Genomic DNA, 13,921 nt, shown 5'->3' on the forward strand with positions numbered 1-13,921 from the left:
GGGATTCTAGGCAGGGGCTCTACCACTGAGCCACGCCCCCAGCCCCTCACTGGGGGATTCTAGGCAGGGGCTCTACCACTGAGCCACGCCCCCAGCCCCTCCCTGGGGGATTCTAGGCAGGGGCTCTACCACTGAGCCACACCCCCAGCCCCTCACTGGGGGATTCTAGGCAGGGGCTCTACCACTGAGCCACACCCCCAGCCCCTCCCTGGGGGATTCTAGGCAGGGGCTCTACCATCGTCCTACTTGGAGATTCTAAGTAAGTGCTTTACCATGATGCTGTACATCTGATCTCGTAAGAAATTTTAAAATTGCCAGGTGGTGGTGGCAGTACACATTTTTAATCCCAGCACTTGGGAGGCAGAGACAGGGGATCTCTTGAGTTCGAGGCCAGCCTGGTCTAGTTCCAGGACAGCCAGGGCTACACAAAGAAATCCTGCCTCAAAAAGAAAATTAAATTAATTTCATTACCACTACATGTGTCCCTGTGTGCATGGGTATGCACATGTGTGTGCACATACGTGTACCACAGTGTGTATGTGAATACCACAGTAGTTCTTTTAGGAACCAGTTCTCTCTTTCTACCTTGCAGGGGTTCTGGGGATCAAACTCAAGTCGTCAGGCTTGGGGGCAAGTACCCTTACTCACAGAGCCGTGTCACTGGCCCCAGGTCTGATAGCTGGTTTTGGTATGTTGTTATACAATGAGATGTCTCTGTCTCCCAGACCCTCTGTTCCTCCCTCTGTGTGTGTCTGTCTCTCTCTTTCTGACATGGTTTTATATATCTTAGATTGTCCAGAAACTCACGATGCAGTCCAGACTGGTCTCAAACTCCCAGCAATCCTTCTGGCTCAGCCTTCCAAGGGCTGGGATTACAAGCATGAGCCAACATGTATAACCGAGTTCTTATTTAATTATTTGTTTATGTTTCTAGGAGTCAGGTTCTTGCTATGTTGCCCTGGCTGTCCTGGAACTCGCTCTGTAGACCAGACTGGCCTCAAACTCAGAGATCCAGCCTGCCTCTGCCTCCTAGATGCTGAGACTAAAGGGAAGCCCCACCACACTTGACTCCTTCCTCCCCCCGCCCCTTTTTTCTTTTTAAGAAGGGGACATTGATGATAGAAGCCAGGACCTTGAGTATGCTAGGCAAGTGCTCTCACTGAGCTATGTTCCCTAGGATTTCCCGTGTTCACCTTTTGCCAGCTTGAAAATAGGTCATTTGTAAAATCAAAAGATTCAACACGTGCTAGGTGTGGTGTTATATACCTGTCAGAGGATAGCCAATAAGTACAGCCTATGCTAGCCTGTGACACATATTGAGACCTTGCTTAAGAAAGAATTCAACACAATTTGGTTCTGCCTGCCTGTCTCTGTCCTGGGTAATTCTGTAAAATAGTGGGTAAGAAGGGACCCCCGTGCCCACCCCAAATGAAGAAGCTGTCTGTATTCCAGGATCAGGGAGCTTCTTATAGCTTTCAGAGGCCCCAGCAAGATGCAGAGGGATCCAGGAGCTGTCTGCCAGCTTCAGCTGGCTCAGCAACCTCTGCAGTGGGCAGGAGGCCAGGGGGAGGCTGGCAGAGGCCGAGGCTAGGCTTCCTGCTGAGGAAACAGCACTGCAGGCTGGCAGCTTATAAGAGGGTGGGATCCCTAGGGGATTGGCGGGCTGCTCTGGACCCAAGGTCTAGCCACGGAAGGGCCTTTCTACAAGTCCAGTGGGTAGCCCATACCTTGATCACTTGTCCAAATCCCCCCACGAGAACCCCGTTTTAGATGCTACAAGGCTAAGAGAGCTGGGCTGCAGGTGGAACTGTTGTCTTCCAATGCTCATGACCAAGAAGAGAGGGGAGAAACAAGAAACACAGATGTCACCACATGATAAACAACTGTCTAGACCAGACTGCAGTTGGCATTGCTGGCAATGAATTTCTTCTGATCAAAGGACCCTAGACCTCTCACTTTCTCTCTAATCTCCTCACTTCCGTGTGTGTGTGTGTGTGTGTGTGTGTGTGTGTGCCATAGTATATTTATGGTAGTCAGAGAACAACTTGTGGGACTTGGCTCTCCCCTTCCACCATGTGAATCCCAGGCGTCAAACTCAGTTGATTTGGTGGCACTTGTCTTGACCCACTAACCTATCTAGTCAGCCCTCTCCACCTCATTTCCTGAGGCAGGGTCTCTCTTTTGTACCTGGAGCTTCCAGTTGGTCTAGGCTGGGCAAAGAGTCCCAGAGATCTGTCCACCTCTGCCTCCCCAGTGCTGGGATCACAAGCGAGCACCACCTTGCTTGGCATTTTTACCGCTGAGCCATCTCCCTGGCCCAGTGGTTCTCAACCTGTGGGCCACAACCCTTTTGGTGTGTCGAATGAACCCTTCGCAAGGAGTCACCTAAGACCACCTGCATATCAGGCATTCACATTACGATTCGTAACAGTAGCAAAATTACAGTTATGAAGTAGCAACAAAAATAATTTTATGGTTGAGGTCACCACAATAGGAGGAACTGTATTAAGGGGTGCCAGCATTAGAAACATCAACTCCAAGCCCCTGACCCCTTCTTCTCTCTCCATGTTAGGGCCAAACTCTCTCTCACATCGAACTTCTCCTCATTTATAGGTCTGTCCTTCAGGGTCGCCTCCATGAGCCTCTGGCTTTTCAACAGGTCCCTGTCACTGGCCCCCTTTCTCTTCATTAACGCCTGCCTGCCCCCAAGCTTCCTGACCCTTCTCTGGGCCAAGGTTTCAGAGCCAAGCAGGTCTTTCTTTCCTCCCAGATCCCTTACCTGCTCTAACGAGACACTCCCGTTCAGGCCCAGACTTCTCCCAGCAGAATTCAGCTGCAAAATTTCTTTTCCCCCCCAATTCCCCAAATCATTCTCAGCCAGCATCTCCTGTTGCCTCTGTCTTGTGTGCCCGGTGCTGGGGGCTTTTCAGGCTCTGATGAACCATTCTGGTAGGTATCAGGAGGGCATTTTTGGTATCCAAGAGGTCACTCTAAATCCAGGCTAGAGGTGTGTCTAATCTGGGCTCATGGTGGTATCTTGGATCCTGGTATTATTTTCTCTTTTGGAAGCTGATTCTGTTATGGGGAGGGACGGGTGGATTTTGAAATCTCAGCTGCTGCAGCCGATAAATCAAACCTTGAAACACTGGAGGTGATTTCCACTTCTGCTGATGAAATCACAGACTTCCTGACTGTGTGTGTGTGTGTGTGTGTGTGTGTGTGTGTGTGTGTAAATGCATGTTGCTTATATGCACATGAAGGTCACAGGTTGATGTCAGATGTCTTAATTACTCTCCACCTGTTTGTTTTTGGAGCAGGTTCTCTCACTAACCCTGGAGACTGTGATTAGTTAGATTGTCTGGTCAGTGAGTTCCAGCTATCCAGTTGTTTCCACCCTCCTAATGGTTGGATTGTGGATGTATACCACAGCACCCAGCGTTTTATATGAGTGCTGAGGATCTGAACTCAGGTCCTCGTGTTTGGATAACAAACACTCTACTGGCTGAACCATTTCCCCAACCCTCGTATTTTCAGATTGTTTGTGTGTGTGTGTGTGTGTGTGTGTGTGTGTTAGAAGGGATTGGACCCTGGTTCATTTAGTAAGAAAATCATCTACCACTGAACTGTGTACCCAGTTGTCTTTTTATCTTGATACAGGCTCTTGCTAAGATGTCCAAGATGAACTCATTCCATAGCCCAGGCTCACCTTGCCCTACCTCAGCCTCCCAAGCAGTTGGGATCACAAACCTTCCCTATCAGGTCTGGCTTGACATACAGGTTTATTGAGTACAGAGCTCTTAGAAATTCTGACGTTGATGGGAACTTCGGTTGGCCATCTTGTGAGGCTCTATTATACACAGGGACACTGGGGACTTGTTGAAGGTCATACAAGAAGCCAGGATTGGAGCTGGGCTCAGAAATGCCCTAGGGCTCACGTTTCCAGCTCTACAGGTTTTTTTTTTCCTCCTTTCTGTTACCCCTAACTTCTGCTAGTCCACAGTGCTCTGGGAGAAGGTGGTCAAGGGCAGCATGGAGAGAGAGCTGAGGGCAGCAGAGTGTTCTGGAATCCACTCTGGGCCCCAGAGACAGTGGACTTAGATTACACCAAGACTTTGGCAAAGCCACATCACATTTTGAAGTTTTGTTTGGATCCTCTGCAAAGGTAGTGTTTATTATTTTCAAGACAGGGTCTCTGTGTAGCCCCGACTGTCTTGGAACTTGCTCTGTAGACCAGGCTGGCCTCGAACTCAGAAATCCATCTGCCTCTGCCTCCTGAGTTCTGGGATTAGAGGCATATGTCTCCCCCATCCCCACTCTACCCACAACTGACATGTGTGTGTGTGTGTGTGTGTGTGTATGTGAAGGGTCATGGTCATGTTAATGGTTCAAAGTGTAGGTTAAGGAAAACACTGAGTCTGGGGAATGCAGCTCAGTGGGAATGTGCTTTCTTAGCAGGTACAAGGCCTGGGCTCCACCCCTAGCATTGCAAGAAAACAAAACAAAACAAAAGAAAAGAAAGGAAGGAAGGAAGAAAGAAAGAAAGAAAGAAAGAAAGAAAGAAAGAAAGAAAGTGAACCTGCCATCTCCTCCCTCGTGAGCGCCCTAAGAGAGGGAATCCAAGCTGTTGGCCTTGGAGTGAAGGATGTGTGGAGAGGAGATGGAGGTCGAAAGGGAGGCCGACTCCAACAGGGCTGGCAGCTGCTGTGGCCATGGGCTGTGAGAGGGGGTGAGAGCTAACCCCTCAGAAGGGAATGGGCAGCCACTAGCTTTCTGAGGTCAGCAAGAGCCTGCTGGGAAGAGGAGGTGGGTAAAGGTATGATAGTGACCAGATGGGACTTCTCCTGGAGGAGGGCTCATAATGAGGGGTAGGTTGCAGTAAGGGTGCACAGATGCCGTTGAGATCACATTCTACCGACAAATGTCCTAGTGACCTTGGGCCAGTCATTGCCCTACCTCACTGTGTGGGCTGCAAGCTCCACACTTGCAAGTTCACCTCTAGAGTCAAGATCCCCACCCTTAGTCTGACCTAGACAACAAGATGTCAGGACAGGTCATCAACAATACACTTCTGCTCCAGGGAAGAGAGCTAAGCGGCTTTGTGACCTTGGGGAAGTCAGTCTATCCTCCTTTCTCAGCTCTGAAAAAGGACCAGTGAGATCTTCCTTGGGAAGCAGAGGTGAGGACCAGCTGTGCCCATTGCTGTCACTAGCCAATCATGGTGCCTGGTGTGATATCCTCAGCTAACGTGGCTCTCAAAGGAGCTGTCCCTTGGGACTCAAAAGACACACTTCAAACACCTCTAGGTATTTCTGTAGAGAATGTAACTTGTAATCTACCTACTAACATTCATCTAGTGTCTTTAGTATAATAGTATTTTTATACACACACACACACATGCAGAACAAAATATATAAATATATATAGTTAACAGAGTTTCTCTGTGTATCTCTGACTGTCCTAGAACTCACTCTATAGACCAGGGTGATCTTGAAATCAGAGATCTGCCTGCCTCTGCCTCCCAAGCACTGGGATTAAAAGCACATGCCACCACCATCCAGCTCATTTGCACTTATTTATTTGTGGGGGGACAGATGTGAGTGACAGTGAACACATGGAGGTCAGAAGACAACATGTGGGATTTGGTTTTCTTCTCCCATAATGTGGGATCCACATGCTGGAGAGATGGCTTAGCAGTTAACAGCATTGACTGCTCTTCCAAAGGTCCTGAGTTCAATTCCCAGCAACCACATGGTGGCTCACAACCATCTGTAATATAGGATCTGATGCCTTCTTCTGGTGTGTCTGAAGACAGCTACAGTGTACTCATATAAATAAAATAAATAAATAAATCTTAAAAATAAAAAGTGGGATCCAGGGGCCAAACTTAGACTGTCGGGCTTGGTGACAAGTGCTTTTACACACTGAGCCATCTCACTGGCCTAACACCTCACTGCATAAATAGCTTCCCACTCATTATATAGATGATCTCCATAGTTCAATCACAAAAGATTCTGCCCACTCTCTCAGCAAGTGCCCCGAGTCACCCTCAACAACAAAAGAGACTGTTAACATTCCACCTGTTTACACAGTAGGAGACATGCTCAGAAAGGTTACATTGCTTACCTGAAGTCAAATAACCTACATTTGATTCCCTGTTTCCTGACTTCAGAGGTTGTGCCTCTCAAACCACCCACCACTCACCTCTGAAAACCCAATCCACTCTCTTTTAGTCATCTTTTCAGAATTCCTCCTCCACCCCACACCGGAGTGTGCGATAGGATATAAAGTTTAGAAATCCCAAAACTAGTATTCTGTGGGAGTAATTTCCTAGTCAACATAGTTATATTTCTGGTTTGGGGTGAGGAATTTGGTGCCAGCCCAGGTCATGACCTTAAGATGACCCTCTGGGTTCGAGGATCCTTGCTGTCCATCCACGTAACTGTCCTTTGCACTTGATATAGGATACAAAGCCACCAGGCGTGGTCATGCCAGGAGCAGGTGAGTGGAGAGGTGCCAGGGGACTGAGAAGTTATGGCTGCGATAGAGCACAGACACTGGAGTGTCACATCTGACCTGAGTGGCCTTTTTCTGGATCTCCCTGATCTGTCCTTATGGGAACCAGTTGTCAGAAACAAGAACTGCAGGAGGCTTCAGTGTCCAGGCAGGAGCCCTTGAAAGAAAGTGGGAGAAGCTGGCAAGCCAGAGGCTGCGTCTTTCTTCACAGTGCTTTATCAGAAATCTACCACAAGGCTAGACCTACCCTGGGCCTTAACAATTCTTGCAGAATGTCCTTCCAAACTCCCAGTGGCTATTTTCACATCTGCACCCTCCACCCTCTTCCCAGTGTGAGAATAAATGCCAGCCTGCAAGAGACCCATTTCTCACTGCCAGCTCCTACCTCCCCCGGGAAATTGGGTAGCTGGGAAAAAGGCCAGACTGTCCCTTATGCAGGCACCCCACTGCTGGACAGAGGCCCAGTATCCAGGTTTGGGGGTGGCTGCTCTCTCCACCTCTGCATGTGATGGGTGTCTACAGGGTCCCTGAATCTGGGTATCCTTTCCCTGGGGAGCAGGTGCTTCTCCTAAGTTGGGGGGAAGGGCGACTAGATGATGGCCTTCTTGGCATGCTCATGGGCTGGACTATGGTCAATTTATGTCCAGGAGAGTATTCCCCTTGACCCTTGAATTCACACTTTCTCCATCACTCTAGGTGAAAAGACAAGCATTCTCTATCTCTAATTCTACCTCGCCTGACCCCACGGACAGATAACTCCAGCAATCAACCCCTCAACACTGTTCCTCTGCACATCTGGGCCCCCAACTGGGGAGGCCTGAGGTCCAACCCAGCCCAGCCCCTCTGGGAAACACCTCCGCCCCATCAGAGGCTCTTACCTCCCCCCTGACTTCTGCAGTCTTCTAGATGCTGGAGCCGAGCCTCAAGGTCCCGTTTGTTCCGGGTCTTTTGCTCGGCAAGGCTGCTCTGTGGCCTCCCCACGGCCCCGCGCCCCCGTCTTCCCGCAAGCGCCGCTGCCGATTGCTGAAATGCTGGACAGCGCACCACCATAGAGGCGGCCCCCTGGCCCGCCTGGCGGCTAGAGCGTCTCAGAGACCGCGGTTCACAGCGCCCTCTGCATGCCTGGAGTACCCGATGCTGCGGATACGGGACCAGCAGGGAGTGGGTTGTGTCTATTCCCAGCGCTGCCTAAGAGCAAACACAGTCATTAATTTGGAACTGGGCATGGTCTTCGGTGTCTAGAGTCCTTACTAGCACTTTCCCCGAAGCCTCGGTGTAGCTAGAGAGCTGGGGAAACCTCCAAAGATGTCCTTGACATTAATGTCCTTGTGGCTGGACCAGGCAGTTTGGGTAGGGGTGTAAAACTAGAACCCACTGGGAAGAGAAATCTTTTTTTTTTTTTTTAATACTACCAACTTCTTCTTTTCTCTCCATTTCTTCTTCTTTTTTTTTTTGGTAGGGTCTCACGTACTCCCGGCTATCAAATTCACTGTGTAACTAAGGATGACCTTGAATCCTCCACCTCCAGAGTCCTGGAATTTTGGGCAAGCATCAAGGACTAGCTCTGATTTATGCAGTGCTGGGAATGGAACCCAAGGTTTGGTGAAGGATAGGGAAGCACTCTACCAACCAAGCTTCATCAGCAGCTGTGGTCCTCTGAGACAGGATGTTGCTACATGTCCGAGGCTGGCCTCCAACTCACAGCAATCTTCTGTCTCTGTCTCAGGCTCCGGAGTCACCAGGCCAGGCTGGATAAAGGAGCCCATGAATAAGACAGTAGGGTGTTTGCTATATCTAGGCTGGAAGTCATGGGATACTGAGTTCAAGTCACTGTTTAGTTACTTTGTGTGTAGCCATGAGCTGCCTGTCTGCACCAGCAACTGTCCTAAAATAGCCCTCTTCCTGAGCATGCAGAACGGAAGGAGCTTAGCCATAGCCATGAGGGATCCCAGAGATTATTCCTGGTGTAATCCAGGAGTATTGATTGCTCCTGCTTCAGTCCCCCGCAAGAGGCTCCCCATAGCATGTTAGACATGCCAGAACTGGCTAGAAGGGGCAGGGCTGGGGTGAGGAGAGTCAGAGTGCAGAATTTAAGAAACTTTTTGGAGGTTTGGAGAGATGGCTCAGCAGTCGAGAGCTCCAGTTCCCCTAGCAGTGAACCAAGTTCTATTTACAGCATCTACAAAGTACTTTAGAACCATCTGTAACTCCAGTTCAGAGGATCTGTTGACGTCTCTGTATTTTCCTTCCTTCCTTCCTTCCTCCCTCCCTTCCTTCTTCCTTCCTTTCTTCTTTCTTTCTTTTTTTAAATTTTTTTTTTTGAGAATGGAGTCTCACTGTGTAGCTCTGACTGGTCTGGAACTCACTATATAGGCTGGTCTTGAACCCCAAAGCTCGACCTGCCTCTGCCTCTCAAGTGCTGGGATTGAAGGTGTGCATCACCAAGCCTTCCCCCCATCACTCTCTTCTACCTCCCCCAGGTACCACACACATGGTGCACATACATGCATGTAGGCACCACACACACTCACGCACACACACACACACACACACACAAATGTGTGTGTGTGTGTGTGTGTGTGTGTGAGAGAGAGAGAGAGAGAGAGAGAGAGAGAGATCTGTGCATCTGCGTGTATTTCTTGTGAGCTTGTGAGTCTGGCTTGCAGGTCTGTGAGTATATGAGGCCATCTGTGGCTGCCTGTCTTACTAGAGCCTGTGTGTACCCTCCTCCCCACCCCTCCTCCTTCCCATAGGTTTCCTTGCCTGTGTCTTTGGTGTGTGTGTGTGTGTGTGTGTGTAAGATCCTCACAGAACAAAGGTCGGGAGTGGGTAAGATGGTGGGCTACAGCTGCTACTGCCAGCTCTGCCACCCCAGAGCCCCAAGGGTGAGTCTTCAGCCAGTCTTCCACCTTCCTGCTGAATTAATATTTCATCAGCTGGGGTTTTGAGCTGGCCAAGCACCAGTTGGACTGCTCCCTTCTTCCAGGGAAAGTCTGCCCTTCAGTCTGTCTTGACTTTCTAAGGCAGAGAGCAAGGGGGGACCCTGAAGGCAAATCAGTGGCTGGGAGAGTACCTTCAGAGGACCTGCAATCTCCTGGTTTCAGGAGTCAGAACTGGGGTTGTGAAGAGGACAGGAGGAAGGCCAGGGAGGTGCAGGGCTGAGGTATCCTTCTCCCGTCTCAGTCCAGAGATCATCCCTTAAACAAAGTCGGCTTTATGAAGCTCGCCACTGAATCTCGGTCCCCGAGCAGCCCTGGCTTCCAGTCTTTTTTTTTTTTTTTTAAACTCTTAAGTTCCAGTCTTAACTGGAACACTGCCCTGGCTGAGCTTCCATCCACCTTCCTTCCTTTATCTCTGCAGCGACTGCTGCCTTGGCTTTGATGGGGCGCAGGGAGGGGGTGCACTGCTTCAGGGGAACGGCAGACTTGAATGTGCAGTCTTCCCCTACAAGAGTCCTTGTCCTACCAAGGATGGGGAAGCCCTGAAGCCCTGGTGATCTCTCCGTCCCCTTCCCTGGCAGTCTCTTTCTCTGTGCTGTGGTTTGGATCTGAAACACTCCTCTCCTACAGCCTTATACTTTGAAAGCTTGTTTGTTCCCCAGCTGATGACGATGTTCTAGAAGGATGTGGAATCTAGGGGTTTAGAGAGAAAGTCCCGGGGCTGGAGAGATGGCTCAGTGGTTAAGTGCACTGACTGCTCTTCTAGAGGTCCTGAGTTCAAATCCCAGCAACCACATGGTGGCTCACAACCATCTGTAATGAGATTTGATGCCCTCTTCTGGTGTGTCTGAAGACAGCTACAGTGTACTCATATAAATGAAATAAATAAATCTTAAAAAAAAAAAAAAAAAAAAGAGAAAGTCCCAAAGGTGACGGCCTTTCAATCCTAAAGACTCATGTAGACGAAAAAAGCTGAACCCCACAAGTAATCCTCTGACATCTTCATCACACCACACACACACACACACACAATGTGTATAGATATGTATACATGTGTATATGTATGTATATATGTGTGTATGTATGTATATATGTATCTATATTATACTAATTAATTAACCTTTTTTGTTTTAAAATTCTCAAAAGATGTCCCAGGGAGGAAAACTTAGGCAGCAAAGAACAAAAGAATCAAAACTGAGCTGGGTGTGGTCGTGCATGCTCGAAAGCCCAGCACTCAGGACTTCTCAAAATCCCAGCACTCAGGAGGCTGAGAAGCAGAGACAGGATAGTGAGCTCAAGGCCATCTTGAGCTTCAGAGTGACTTCTGAGGAAGACTGCACTGTAACGACGACGTCCTGAGTAAGACAAAATAAAATACGATTCAATAGTGGGGCCAGGGAGATGGTTCAGACGATAAAAGCACTGGCAACCTGAACTCAATCTCCAAGACCTACACGGTAGAAAGAGAAAGCTCACTTCCATGGATTGTTCTTTGAGTGCCACATGGGTGCAATGGCATGTCTGTACCCTAATGCTCCAACCTCGAATTAAAAGTAAAGTAAAATAAAGAGTCTAGGGAGATGGCTTGCTGCACAAGCTGAGGGCCCGAGTTCGGTTCCCCAGCACCCACGTAATATAGCTAGGTGTGACAGTGCACACCTGAAATACCAGTGCTTAGGAGGAGAACACAAAAGGCTCCCGAGGGCTCCCTGTCAGCCAAATGAGTTCTGGGTTCAGTGAAAGGCCATGTCTCAGAAACCAAGGTGGAGAGAGGTAATCGACATCCGTCTCTGGACTCCACATGCACATCCAGGTGCAAACATGCACACACACACCCCAACACACACACACATCACACATGCGCTCGAACACACACACAAGATAAAATAGAAAAGAGTACGATTGGCTGCAGACGGTTACAGCTTTTACTGCTCTGGTTCCCAGCACATATGCTGCGTGGCCCCACCGCTCTAGGGGATCTGATGCCCTCTTCTGGCCTCTTTGAGCACCGCACCCACGTGTACCTATACACTCAGAAGGGAGAATAGAGCAAATTGGAAATGAGAGGGCAGTGTGGGGCAAAGAGGAATGAATAGAGGGTAGCCAGCTGCTTTATTCCTTGCTGAAGCCTGGGGCCACTTCCAGCAATCCTTGACAAGTCCTTATAAAAGATGCCCTACACCCGATCTCTGTCTACCCCACACCACGCTCCTTCTGTGCACACATACAGGCGCCTAGTGTGGGGACGCCCCCTCCAGGAAATATGCAGTGACATCTCCCTTAAGGTCTGGAGTGCACACCTGGGTCCATGTGTTCCCTTGGGGACAGAGCAGGCAGGGGAGGGGTGGTGGGGCTAGCAGCTGGGGCTTGCCTGGGAGTATGTGACCCAGTTTCATCTCCAGCATCTGTCTGCTGGCAGAACAGATTTTAGTCACCTGAGCTCACTGTACACTCCCGCACCCGACTCTGCCACGCACGTGACAGACTCACAAGCCTCGGCCACGTGTCCTCTCACACGCATGCATCACACAGGCTGCTGGTGTGTAACTCTCCCAGCCTCCCAATTCCACTTCCCTGTATCATGTCCATGAATATGTTTAGACCATCTCCTCGTGCCCCAAAACTCAAGGCTCAGCACCGAACCACATCCTTCTAGCCGCCTTCATACATGATATAGCCCAGGTCTAGAGGCAATGGGCAGCCACACGCATGCGCAGTGCTCATCCTCACAGCTGACTCCCGATACACCTTGCCACCACGTGAGGGATATCCTAAAGACAGTCTCTTTTTATTGTTTTCTTTTATTAGATTTACTATTTATTTATTTATTGTGTGTCTGTGCGTGGAAGCCAAAGGACAACCTGTGGAACTGAGTTCTCTCCTTCTAACTTGTGGGTCCCGGCGGCCAAACTCAAGTCATCAAGGCGCAGTGGCAACCGTCCCTCTGCCCCCAGCCAGCTTGCCAGCCCAGCTCCCCCTATTAAGTTTCTGTCGAACGTTGTACACTTTGTTCATGCTTGCGGGGACGCGCCTCCGTGTTACTGGTGCAGAACCGAAGCTCAAAGAGCGGAAGCAATGTCATCAAATCTCCGCAGGAATTCGGGGTGCGGCCATTCACACCTGTAAGCCCAACACTCAGGAAAGGAGGCTGGAAGATAACCATGCATAAGAGGCCAACCTGAGCTATAGTCTCTCTCTCCCTCTCTCTCGTCCCTTTTCTCTCAGTACACACACACACACACACACACACACACACGTGGGTGCAGATGGCCAAGGAGACCAGAATGCGGCATTGGACCCTCTGGAGCTACAATCACAGGCAATTGTGCACTGTCCAGTGTGGGCGTCCTCCAGGACAAACTGATCCTCCAGGAGAGCACTCTACTCTTCTACTAGTAAGATCTAATGCTGGACTCGGAGCGCACACAGGGACCACCCCGTCTCCACTTACTTGGTGCTAGGACAGGTGAGTGGCACCATGCCTGGCCCTTTACGTGGGTTCTGGGGATCTAAACTCAGGTCACCCAGCTTGTGCAGCAAATACTTTCCCAACAGAGCTGTCCTCTCACCTCCCACTCATTTTGATGTTGACAATCCTCATGTTTCTTTCTCTGGGTGAGTGACACTCCTCAGAGGCCACCCTCAACACTGTGGGATAGCGGGGCGGAAAAGCCAGACAAGGACTTTGCACAATGCCACTTCTAGACTTTATTCTAAGTGGGCAGCAGATGTGGTGTGGGGAGACCCTGATGCCCCTGCTTTCACTTCCCCAGTACAGGAGTTACAGCTGTGGACCACCACGCCTGGGAATATGAGCCAGGGCTTTGTGAATTCTCGGCAAGCTCTACCAACTCAGCCTTTTTTCTTTGTAAGTTAATTACCTCAGATATTTGTTATAGTGCTAGAAATCTGCCCCAACAACACCCTGGAACACAGCACACGCACATATAACATATGACACACACAAATACACATAGATTACACACAAGTATCACTCAGCACACACAGAAACTATCCCCCATCCCTGCCCCAAGCCTGCAAAAAGAGCATTGGCAGTCCCCCCTGCCTGGCCCCAGCCAGGCGGCCTCCCTCTGGCTGGAGCTGGAGCAGAGTTAACCTAATTACCATCCTGGGGCTGCCTGGTGCACAGCTCAGCTCCCAGCCTGGCTGGGAGCATATTAAAACCAGCAGGAATCGGGGAGGGAGGAAGGCAGAGGAAAGAAGCTATTTTTAGGTAGCAGGTGGGTTTGTAGCAGGGCTGGCAGTTGAGAGGGAGGGGCTGGACAGAGTGATGGGGCTGAGGTCAGACCACAGGGTAATCTGAAGATTTGTTGAAACTGAATGGGGACCAGGGTAGCTCTGGGATCCCCAGGGAAGAGGGGAGGAGCCAAGAGTTGGAGGGAAAGAGACTTGGTTGGTTCTGAGCTGTGCCTGCTGGGGTTGGGGACCAAGGCGAACCACCCGCAAGA

General features: G+C 49.9%; 1 protein-coding gene across 1 annotated transcript in view; it reads right to left on the reverse strand.

Moving 5' to 3' along the window:
* Positions 1–7,518, reverse strand: part of Srrm3 (serine/arginine repetitive matrix 3) — a 67,359-nt gene extending 59,841 nt beyond the window's left edge. The window contains exon 1 of the mRNA XM_028766194.1: positions 7,392–7,518. The gene's annotated coding sequence lies outside the window, so the exon portion shown is untranslated. The remainder of the gene's footprint in view (positions 1–7,391) is intronic.
* Between the last annotated feature and the right edge of the window lie 6,403 nt (positions 7,519–13,921).

This window comes from Grammomys surdaster, unplaced genomic scaffold, assembly GCF_004785775.1.
Source record: "Grammomys surdaster isolate TR1022 unplaced genomic scaffold, NIH_TR_1.0 166, whole genome shotgun sequence".
Taxonomy (NCBI): Eukaryota; Metazoa; Chordata; class Mammalia; order Rodentia; family Muridae; genus Grammomys; species Grammomys surdaster.